Source organism: Trichosurus vulpecula, chromosome 1 (assembly GCF_011100635.1).
Source record: "Trichosurus vulpecula isolate mTriVul1 chromosome 1, mTriVul1.pri, whole genome shotgun sequence".
NCBI lineage: Eukaryota > Metazoa > Chordata > Mammalia > Diprotodontia > Phalangeridae > Trichosurus > Trichosurus vulpecula.
Genome location: NC_050573.1, coordinates 284833842 through 284846757, shown reverse-complemented (window position 1 = coordinate 284846757; position 12916 = coordinate 284833842). Strand labels below are relative to the sequence as shown.

The 12916-nt window shown below is 36.8% G+C and overlaps 1 protein-coding gene across 1 annotated transcript in view; it reads right to left on the bottom strand.

The window, feature by feature from the left end:
• C1H8orf34 (chromosome 1 C8orf34 homolog) overlaps positions 1 to 12916 on the bottom strand; it is a 390966-nt gene that overhangs the window by 290054 nt on the left and 87996 nt on the right. The window lies entirely within an intron of this gene.

Genomic DNA, 12916 nt, shown 5'->3' with positions numbered 1-12916 from the left:
ATATATATTGATACTTTACTCCCATTTACCTATTATTTTCCTTTGCATTTATCCTTATTTACTTCGCTTATTAAATTCAGTCCATATTTTTAGTTTGTCTAGATACTTTTAGCAAGCGGCCAGCCCTAACCTACCTAATATACAATAATAGTCCTCTCCACACTTGAATTTCCATCTGGTATTTGCGCATCTGCCTAAAGGGCCACCCCAATCGTATACCCCCTCTTGAAGTCCATAGCAAAGAACACCATCTTATTCCCGGAAGGTAGGTGGACATTTAATCTACCTACCTAGCCTACCTCTGACATAGTAACTCATTGAAAGCCCATCCCCAGCTGATTTATAAGACAAAAGACTACCTGGTTTATACAAAATGATCCCCCTATTATCATATGATGAAGGCAGCAATGACTAAATTCTTCATGGCAATTCAAAAGCCTATTTCTCAAGAGTGAAGCTCGGTAATAGCAAGTAAGGCAGCCTGTTTGGTACAGAGGACTTGTGTAGCAAGTAATGGGTGGTCAAGAAGGTTGAGACCAGGTTGTAGAAAGCTTTGAATGCCAGAATAAGTCTCTTGGATTTTATTCAATAGGTAAAGGGGTCTCTACATTTATTTGAAAAGAGAATTAATACAACAAAAGCAGTATTTTGGGAAGATTTGTCTGGGTGGATAGTGTAAAGAATGAATTGAAAGGAGGAGAGAATGAAGTCAGGGAGACCATCTGGAAGAACACTGCAGTGGTCTAGATTTGAAGTGGTATCTTCTCACTGGGTAATGGCAGTAGGAAGGAAAGACAACACCATGACAAAGGGAAGATAGACAAGACCTGATTACATTGTCTGTGGGGAGAAAGGCAGCATAAAGCTGTTGGGTTTGGCAACAGTTGTTATTGACCTTTAAAGGAACACTTATAATAAAATTGGGTCATAAGATTTAAGGACTAGGCGGTGAGAAAGTTGAGTTCACTAACAAATTCTATAGATTCTCTTCTCTTCCTCTTCGTGAAAGCCAGGACAACATTTGCTCTTCCTTGGTCATCCTCCCATGAGATCATTGTCCTTGATCTTTCAAATATCTCTGACTGTGGCTCAGGAAGCATATCTGTCAGTTATTTCAGTACCCAAGGACGTGGTTCATCTGGGGCAGGGTGTTTAAATTCATCAAGGGCAGCTAGAAAATCTCATAATATCCCTTTATTATCTTGGATATCAACTATATGTCTTTGTTCATTCATTTCAAATGTACAGGTCAGATTAGCACTGGAGCAAGCAAGCAGGAAGAGGATTATTAGAGAAAATCTGACATTTAGATTAAAAAAATAAATTGCATAAGAACATAATGGAGGAAATATTGCTATAAATCATGTAGAAGAAAGACATGGTGGATCTAATGACCTATTAGTGCAATATATATATAAAAACATGTGTTTGTGTATGTGTATATATATATATATATATATATATATATATATATATATATATATATATATATATATATATGCCTCACCATGGTAATGTAGTATATGAAAAGGAATGGCAACAGGAATTCAAAGAGAGTGTAATGCTAGGGATCCCACAAAGGTAAACAAAAAATGAGCAGAAAGCAGTATAAGTTTTCAGCTGAAGTTGGACAGCATGAAATTTTAGTGTGTCAAATCAGCAGGTGTCTATAACATTTTCTGCATAAGCTGTAGTTTAGGAACAAAATTTTTAAAAGTAAATAGATGAGTCTTGAGGATTTACACAGAAAGCCTTGTAAAAGGCCAAAGGAATGATGGAATTGAATGAGAGAGCACCTAGTTGGAAGACTATAGAGCTCAGGCAGTCTAGAACAATCAAATATTAACAAGGGGGTGGGGGTGGGGCAAGGTAAAACCCTAGATGGGACAAGTAATTAGTGGTCTGTCACAGTGAAGAAAAACAGCACATTCACGAAGTGTTCAATTATCTTCTGAAGTTTATGTCCCAGCAAGAGTGAGGGTACCAGGGTTCTAGTCCTTGGTCTGTCATGAAAGAGTATAACTTTGGATAATTCACTTAACCTCATTTTTCTTCAGTTTTTTTGATCTTTACGATCCCTGGAAGTTCTAAAATTATATTATTACTTTAACTCCTATGGGTGTTAAGGTCTTCTTTATCCCTTTGTTTTTCTTAGTATCTATAATGGTGTGCTGGGGCAGCTAGGTGGTGCAGTAGACAGAGTGCTGGGGGTGGAGTCAGGATGATTCATCTTCCTGAGTTCAAATCTGACCTCAGACACCACTTACTAGTTGTGTGACCCTGGGCAAATCACTTAACCCTGTTCATCTCAGTTTCCTCATTTGTAAAATGAACTAGAGAAGGAAATGCCAAACCACCCCAGTATCTTTGCCAAGAAAACCCCAAATGGGGATACAAAGAGTAGGACACAACAGAAAAATGACTGAACAACAAAGGATGTTACGCTACATTTGGTAAGTATTAAACTTGTTTATTGTTTATTCAGTTTATGATATGGCAGAAAAAGATTGTATCACCTCTGCTTTAGAAGAGACTGTGTGATGTACTGTTTGAGCACTGAACCAAGTTTCAGACGACTTTGGTTCTTTTCCTAAAACTTCCACTTACCAAACCTCTGAACCTTGACCTTAAGCAAGAAACCCATAGAATGACAAATTTAGACATAAAAAACATCTTCAAATTTAGTCTTTCATTTTAATTGGAAGAAACTGAGGCCCAGAAAGGTCATGTTCTCAGTCTCAGGTGTCACAGGTAGTTAAGTGTCAAAACCAGTATCTAAATCCAGGCCCTGTGACTCCCAATCTAACACTCTCAACACTGCACTCCTATGACTCCAGCTTAAATTGTCTGTACCTCCATTTGTTCCCTTATAAGTGACACCTATGGACTGAATTATTTCTGTGGTCTCATATTCATCTAACATTCTGTTTGACATAGTACTTTGCAAAGCTGTCAGGGAGACATGATTGAAACCAATGAGAAACGTCACCGACTGACACACTTGCTTGCACTCTAGCTGTGCCAAATGTACAGGTGGTTGGTTTTAAAGATAATTTGATCTCTTGAAAAGTGGAGAAAATTACTTTTTTCTAGACATGATTCTTACCAACCAGAAATGGGTTGTTGAAGTACAGACACTGGGAACTTATGTAGGGAGCAGGACGTGGAGAGAGGGAAGTGACCATTCCATGTTATCATTTGTGATGGAGGAGTAGGAAACTAGACATAGCCTGACATGGACACTAGATTTTAAGATAACAGATTTCAAAGGGTTCAGAAATAAAGATAAGCAACATCCTATGGTCTGATTATAGAGTAAGCCTGCCCAGGAGGGATGGAAGTCTCAAAAATGAAATTTGGAAATGCAAACAAATCATTCTCATCATAAGATCATCAAAGTAAAATAGGAAGGGGTCTCAGAATTCATCTAGTCCAACACTTTCAATTTATAGACGAGAAATCTGAAGATCAAAGGGGTTAAGTGACTTCCCTAAGATCAAACATCAATGACATTGAAGAGGTAGAATGGAGAAGTAAGAAAGCTGTTCTGAAAATTTAAAAAAAAAACACAAAAACTCAGGTTCTTTCCATAAGGGTACATGGGCTAAGATAATAATAAAATGGGAAAGTATGAAGTGGTGACCTTGTAAAAGTACCTTCTCTGTTGCAAATAATGGAGGCGAAAGGTCTGGTTGGAGTCAGTCTATGTTTCCATGAAAGTGACCAAAAAACCCCACAGGATTAGGCCAGTCTAATTGATTCTACATTTCCCTGCTCTACTCGTCTATCAAAAAGGAAATTAGTTTAAGTTAGTATAATCTTTTCTTGATGAATCCATGTCAACTCCATGATTATAACTTCCTTTTCCATTTATCCCAAAACAATCACTTAAAATAGGGACAATGTGAGTTGACATATCTTCTGAAAAATATGTCAGTTCTTTAGTTGACTACAAGCTCAATATGGATCAGCGGTCTACTTTAAAAGAAAGAAATCGAAAAACTGATGGAATCATTGGAAATATTTAACAGAAGCATAGTACACAGAATGAATGAGGCAATAGTTTTGTAGCACTCTGAACTCTTCTCAGATCACATTTGGAAGATGGTCCTGAGTTATGAGTACCACATTTTGCTAAGAACATTGACAAGCTAGGGAGAGGGGCATTCAGAAGAGGAAAACCAGAATGGTTAAAGCCCCAAGACCAAAGCAGAATTAGTTGTAGGAACCTGATATGGTTCCTGAATAAAAGAAAATGAGAGGAATGTGATAGTGACCTTCCTATATTTGAAATGATATACTGGGGATGGAATTAGACTTGTTCTATTTGGATGCAGAGGTCAGAACTGGGAAGAATTGTTTATTTACTGACTGGCTGGATTATACTTATCTGAGTTTACCATGTTTGAAATAAAAATTGACAGAATTTTAAAATACTACTTTATTAATTCATTTGAAAATAACAACAATAAATCCATCCCATGTTAACATAAATAACATTTTATGAAAAAGCTACATTTTCTAAAACAAAAGAATACAGAGAAGGGTGCTATTGTTTTACTTTTTTTTGCAAATACCTTTACTATCTAGCTTAATAGAATACAGCTGGATTCTAATATCCGCTTCTGCATTTAGCCAGTTTTGATATGTAGTTTTAATTGAAGCAAATGAAGAAATTCCAACCTCCTGCAGGTACATGGTTGGAAATGGGGGGAATATTTTAATAGGCAAATAAAACGTTAATATTATTATGAAAATAGCTTTGACCCTGTGGATCCCTTGAAAGAGCCTTGGAAGACTCTAGGGGTCCTTGGACCACACTTTGAGAACTGCTTTTCTTGAGGTACCTTTTAAACCTCTGGTATACCCTCAAGCTGATTATTTTAGGCATTGCCATAATGGAAAGAGCATTGATTTGATGTCATAGGATGAAGGTTCAAATCCTGGCACTGATGATTACTACCTGCGTGAATCTGGACAATTCACTTAACTTCCTTGGGCTTCAATTTGCTAATTTGTCAAATGAGGAGATTGTAATAGGTGGCCTATAAGGTAGCTTTCAGTTTTATATCTATGACTTATGATCTATGATCTATGACTCTTTCAGGGTTAAGGGTCCTGGTTTTGTACTTACTAGAGGACATGGATTCATACAGCTCCTGCCACTATGGCCACAGGTTTCCCAAGTTATTCTGGTAATTACTCTCTCTCTTGAAGCCTAAGTATTACTTTTACAAAATCATAGGCTCAAAGATTTAGAGTTAGAATGAGCTCTAGTAACACAGTCCAACTTCTTCATTTTGCAGTTTAGGAAAGTAAAGCTGATTAGAGACGTGACTCACCCAAGGTAACAGAACAAATAAACAAGAGTCAGAATTCAAACTCAGGTCCTCTGTCTCCAAATCTAACATTCTTTCCTCTGTAACATGGAATTATTTTTCTTCTGGGATTACTGATATCAGCCAGAAAGTCCATGCTTCCTAGGCAATATGTTTTTAATGAGATGCTTACCCCTAACACCTTAGTTTTGTGGGAGTCTCAGGAAGAGATATGTGTTTATACATACATGTGTCTATCTATACATATATCACATATGTATATATCATATACATATATACAAATGTGTATGCATGCGTATATATCATATATTGACATGTCAGGTTTACACAGAGGAGCCTATATTTCATATATATTATATATTCCATATATATGCATTTATATACAGAGGGAAGAATGAAGAAAGGAAGAGAGAGATGGAGAGAGAGAGAGAGAAAGGAGGAGGAGGAGGAGGAGGGAGAGGGGAGAAAGAGAAGGAGAAGGAAAAGAGAGGAAAGGAGAGGAGAGAGATTGAGAATATGGGGTCTCCCATCATCTGTGTAAACATAGTCTTACATCATGGCATTTTCCTGGTAATAAGGATTAACTATTTTTTAATGCTGCTACCATGGCAACCTGTTACCCATTGTGGGGGAAAAACCTGGCTTCTACTCTTCCTTTATTTTTGGTAGGGAAACTATATTCTACAACTCCAACACCTCATGCCTTCCCATGTTAGGGCTCTCATAGTCTAGATTCCTTTTCTGACTAAACCAGCTTATTTTTATTTGAAGCAGGAATGAAACCCCTTTTGGATAATGTTAAATTTAACCTGCACACAACTGAGAGAAGTTCTTAAGTAGCTAGAGCAGCATAAATTTCTCAGCAAGCAAAGTAGAGGCATTTGGGCAAAGGCCCAGCTGCCCCCTTACTGGGTGAACTCAGGCTATCAGTAAGTTAATCTTCAGAAGTTTATTAAGCACATTTAAAGCTAGGTTTACTTTCACACTCTATTGAATGCTGCTGGTTCAGAGTATGTGAACAGTGAAATTATCTTCTGACATGCCCGAAGCAGAACTTTATTAACTTTCTGGGATATGGACACTTTCAAAGCTTCATCTCAATCTCATGCATATCACAGTGGGAATAGATCAACTATACTGTCAAACTAGTTGAATGTCAATTCATTGAAAATGAAAAAAAAAAGCAACAAAATAAATTTATCAATTGACTATTATAATAATTGCATTTACATAGAACTTTAAAGTCTATAAAATGTTTTACAAATATTACCTCATTTTATTTTCACAATAACCATGTGAGGCAGGGAGTATTATTATCCTTATATCAGAGATAAAGAAATTGAGGCACAGAGTGGCCGAGTGACTTGCCCAATATTATACTTAAATGTCTGAGGCTGGGTTTGAACTCAGGTCTTCCTGACTTCTTGTGCATTATTTACTGCACTAACTAGCTGCCTTTGTAGATAAAATCAATTTTGGAAACTTGGGGGTGAAAGAACTTTTAAGAACATCTTTAAATGGACACAAACCTTTCAGGTTAATTATATTATGTCAAATCAAGGACCTGAGACTTTGTTATTGTTAGTATTGTAACTTCCTCCACCAACATTGATTGCAACCTGCTTGTAATAGCCAGTCTCAGTTTACTGAGTTCAGGATCAGATCTAGTGTTAGCTAATAGGGTTAGCAAAGAAAGACAAAGGTGACAACTAGAGTTAAGTGACTTGTCCAAGGTCCCAAAGGAGTAAATGTCAGAGACAAGACTGGCTTTCTGACTCCAAGGTCAGTGATTTATCTAATATGCCAAACTGCCACTGTGTTATAGCAAGCTCTTTTTCTGTATATGATTTTTCCAAAGCTTTTCCACTCTCTTTACACCCTTCAATACAACCTTCTTTCTTTCTATAAAATCAGCAAATAATCTCTCCTCAGACTTTCGTGAGAAAATGAAAAGTCACTAGACATGAGCTCCCTCCCTTTCTAAATATCAAAATCAAAGGAGAAGTTATAATCCAAAATACAGTTACATCTGTGTAACAGTGAACCATGTAATTTATTTAGCAAGAATGTATTGAGCATCTACATGTACTCAATATATGCCAAGATCTAGGGGAGATAAAAAAGAAGCTGAGGCATTATATTATGCTGAAGACAGCCTAGACTTCACAGATAGAATTATTTTAGTATTACATGGAAACACCCTGCAAACTCCTATAGCATTATTCATCACAGACGTGGTCAGCATGCCTCTATCTGAACCCCATACAGGTTGATTTAATTACTCTAATAACAAAAGAACCCTTTTATAGGGCACTTAAATGTATAAGGTGTGAAAACCACACAGATCTACAAGGAGAGGTTTACCACAAAACTTAGAATCTTGTAAATTTTGCAAGTGATTTGAGAAAAAAAAACATTCAAAACATTAATTATGCAAAAATGTCCTATTGAAGTGATTATGTGTTGTGCCTTCACAGAACTCATGCCCACTTTATTCGCTGGAACTTTAAAATTGCTTCTAGGTTTATCTAATCAACAATCATTCAAAATCTTGAAAAGTTCCAAGCAAAAGCTACATCTCATTTAAACGATTTTATTAATTCACTAACCTAAAACCATTAGTGTCTTGAAATTATTATGGAAGTTTCTAGGTGTGATTAACTTAAAATTAGTATGTATTTTTAGGTATTGAGAGAGGAGGACATATATTAAATATATTATTTAAGTGCTTTACTAGGCATTGTTGGTACCCAATCAATGGCATAGATCTCAATCCACTGGAAACCTGCAGGGGATATGTGTTTTTACACGTATATACATATATGTCTATACATATATATGTATGCATATATGCACACACAGAAAACTGTTTATGCACAGATATGGTACATATACACATATATTACACATGTATGTTTATATATGTATACATATTAACACACATGTATATACATGTATAATCTCTGTAAGCATACTCCAATGGAATTATGATCTCACCAATGAGTATTCCCTCCATCAATGCAATCCTAAACCATCTACATCCACCAATCCTGCACAATCTTAACCTATGTCCTACAACAAGTTGACATCTGAGGCTTACCCAGTGTGCCACAAAGTTTTCTGGAAAACATAACGATATCAATGAAGTACATGGGCTGTCTTTTTATACATCATTTACTCTTGCCACTTGATCAACCTAGAATTTTTTTTGGATCACATATTTCTTTTATTATGTTATTTGTACTGCTTGTCCTTCATAATTCCTTATTTGTAAGGAATTGCAACCAAGTTGTACCCACCATTCCTTTCTCTGTTGTACTTTTGGTAATCCTAAACCTTGATTCCTCAAGGTCCAGAATGTTGCAACACTTTCAGCTGCACATTGTCACTGAAAGAAATTTGTGTTAAAAACATGGATCTTTGATTCAGGGATTAGGATCATTAAAAGAATTTGGCAATTCACAATTTTTTAAAGTTATCCAACTTGTTTTGTTCCTCTTGTTTGATTTTGGGGACATGTGGATGCAATTCATTATGCATTTGCAATGTGTATCCAAGATACATTGAAAGACAAACTCTACAGATTGTCCAAAATTGCATATCATAGTCTGGGCCCAAACCCCAGAGTTTCTTACTTCTTCTGACTTTGGAGAGATGAGAAGAGAGAAGGACTCAAGATAAATAAAATAAGAAGAAGGAAATTCTGCTGGTGATCTCAAAGTATTTGGGCTAGTTAAGTAGGTTAGAGGTTAAACTCAGAGTAGAGAGACTGGGCAAAATATCAGGGAAGATAAGGAAAATTTGATGGAGAATTAAATTCAGGACCAGATACTGACTCAAATTCTACTTCTGAGTTGTAAAAAGGGCAAGGTGAAGGACAATTAAGGAAGAGCTAAAAGAATTGAGGACGAACAGGGAACAGAACCAGAAGAAGCAGCCACAAGAAGGGTAAAGACAAGAAAATATTAGCAAGGCAAGGCAAGGTAAGTAAATAAAGGTACATGGAACAATTACAGAACAAAGCAAATTACTTGTTTGAACAAATTGGAGAACATTCCATCTGAGTCTGCAAAGAGGAGAGGACATCTAGGCATAGTCTGACATGCACACTACATCTGGGGAAAGGAGATGTCACAGAGTTCAGAGGAAAGACAAGTAGGATTCCACGGACTAAAATGCTACAGGATGTTCAGCGCAGGAGCTGGGAGATGTTGGAGAATGTAATAATCTTAAAGACGCTAAGGGAAACAACTCCAGTGAAGAGAACAAACAGGATTTGTCTAAGGAGATGAATGTGGATGCGCAGAGAATTCTGCAAACAACTTAGATTTAAAGAAAATAAATGCACAGAAGATGGGAGTAAGACCAGATGAGAGACATAAATGAATACGGAAAGTTCTCTAAAAGGTGCCAAGAATCCTGTAGCTCAGAGTGAGCTAGAGCTGGCAATTCATGCTGAGGACTACCAAAAAGACTTTGCTGTTCTTGTTGGTGGTGGTATTTGAAGGAAAGGGAAAGAACAAGACATTTGGCTGGGATACATGGGGCAGCGATAACTGAAAACAGAGATAAGGCAGAACTGTTAAATTGTTATCTTGTCTTTTCTTTGCCATTTGGAATGTCCTCCATAATGGAAATAGAACAGCAGCCACAACAACAGTGAAAACTAACAAGGTGTTGATAACCAAGATGATGATGGTGATGATAACATTTATATAATGTTTTAAGATCTTCAAAGCACTTTGCATATATGTAAACATCTCATTTGATCCTCACAGCAACCCTCCAAAGTGGGTGCTATTTTCCTTATTTTACAGATGAGGGAACTAAGGCTGAGAGAGGTCAAAGGGGTCATCCAAACTCACACAGATAGTAAATGGCTGAGGAAGAAGTTGACTCCGGTGGTCTTCCTGACTTTATCACTTTATCAACTGTGCCACCTAGCTGCTGCTGTCGGCTCTGCCCTTAATGAATTCACATCAATTAGCCAAGAAGAGCCACAACCCCACCCCCATGCCTCAGGTACTCTAAGAACTGACAGATGTGATTGCTGGCACACTGTCAGGGATATTTGAATGACTGTGAAAGAGAAAGACTAGAGAAGGGCAAATATTGTTCCAATTTAAAAAAAAAAATGAAAGAGAACAGAATTTGAAAACTATAGGCCAGTGGGTTTGAGTTTGATTCCTGAGGAAATTCTAGTTGGTGAACATCTGGAAAGGGAAGTGGTGATTTCAAAGAACTAATAAGCCTTCATTAAGAACAAGTCATGCCAGGTTAATCTCATTCCCTTCTTTGTCAAAATTAAGTAAATTTGTAGATGAGAATAATGCTCTGGATAGAGCTCACCTATATATTTAGCCAAGCTTTTGATGAAATATTTCATACTTTTTGTGGAGAGTGTGGAGAGATATGGGCTAGACAAGAATTCATTTTAATGGATTAAGAACTGGTTGGATGGCTAAATTCAAAGTGTAGTAGCTGTTGAGGCATCTAATGGGTAGAGCTTGGGCGTGGAGTCAGGAAAACCTGAGTTGAAACCTAATCTCAGAAACTTACTTGGGTAAGTCACTTAACCTCTATCTGCCTCAGTTTCTTCAACTGTGAAATGAAAATAATAATACCATCTACCACCCAGGGTTATGAGGATCAAACAAGAATATTTGCAAAGTGACTTATGAACCTTAAATGCTGTATAAAATAGTTATTATTATTGTTATTATTATTATTACTATGATTATCTCATTGTCAGTAATGCAGGAGTCCCCTGTGAAGAATCCCAGAGACCTGTAGTTGATCAACTGAATGTTTAACATTTAGCAGAGTAACTTCCTTCCTTCCTTTCTTCCTTCCTTCCTTCCTTCCGTCTTTATTTTTTTGCTGTTGTTCTTCTTTGTGGTATTTTAAGAGAAGATAGAAGACCACTTCTTGGTTATGCTACAGTAGGGATTTCTTTCATCTATGGGTTGGACTAAATAGTCACTGCCTTCACCTCTCAAATCCTATGATTATGAATCTCATTTAGGGGGCTCTGAAATGTTCCTGGGTTGAAGCAATCAGAATAAAGCTATCCACAAGCAAAAAGACCTCATAACCTATGGAGAATCTATAAATATGTGGGGTATCTCAATACTCTCATCAAGGATTCCCCTGATAAATGTATAAATTAATCTTACAAAACATTTCTAAGCATTGTAAATACAGCAGAGCACTCAATAGTTATGGATGCTCTCTTGGGTGCCAATTTTTTGGTTTTAATAAGGTATAAGGTATTTCCCATGCTTTTGATAACTTGCTACCCTTCAGATATCTTAAGAAAGATTCCTTCAAGGTCTTCAAAATTGTGTTGCATCTGGCATAGGCCTCATCTGTATATATTTGGGCCATTCCAGCTGCTTTCTGAGCAGCTCCAGTTAGAATGTATACACATTTGTGAATTCTTACTGCAAAAAATAGTGGAATATTATGAACAGTACCACCTCATAAAATATGATTACACAATGGAAAGAATAAAACTGGTTTAAAAAAAGTTTGGCAAAAGGCCCAACTAAGCTTAGGCAATTATTTCATTTTAGGAGTATGAAACTGGAGGGACAAAAAAAATAAAGTGGAAACAAACAACAACAATATAAAAGCTCCATCTAGGTTTTTTAATGAGCACTTTTTACTATCAAGGACAGTGGAACGTTTATATTTGGATTGTAATCTTTCAGGATGGGATATTCTTTTGAGGAAGTGGAAATTTGTGTGTGCACACACATATTTGATTGGGGCCGGGAGGGAATAAACATTGATATATCGCTTACTACAGGCAGGTAGGTTGCACAGTGGATAGAGCACTTGAAAAACTGAATTCTAATCTTGCCTCAGATACTTATTAGCTATGGGACCCTGGGTAAGTCACTAAGCCCTGTTTGCTTTAGTTTCCTCATCTGTAAAATGAGATGGAGAAGAAAATGGCAAACCACTCAAGTATCTTTGAGGCCACTGTCTGCCATGACTGAATTAACAACGGAACAACAAAAGTTTCTACTATGTTCTACACACTGGGCTAAGCACTGTAAAAATATTATCTCATTTGATCTTCACAACAACCCTGCAAGGTAGGTTCCATTATTATCCCCATTTGACAGTTTGAAGAAACTGAGGCAAAAAAGTTAAGTGACTTGCCTAGAAAGAGAGCTTTGAGACACCTCCTTGTCCAGAGTTTAAGACTGTAGCAGGAAATTCTTGAAGAATGTAGGGGACTCTATCCAAAATAGGATTTTTGCAGCTTTGTTTTTTTCCCCACTCTGTGATATCAACAAATTCATGTTACATGGACAATTTACCAGTTCTTTCTACATATGCTCTAAGAATTGACGAGCCTATCTTAGAAATGATAATTGCTTCAATATTTCACAGGTTTTTCATATAAATGATATGAGTACTTACTCTGAGGCAGACTGTCAATGTCTAGAGAGCCAGTCTCAGATTTAGGATAAACTGGGTTCAAATCCTACATTTGACATAAACTTGTCCTGGGCAAGTCTTTAATCCTCCCACTGCCCCAAGTAGCATTTTGAGACTGATATTTG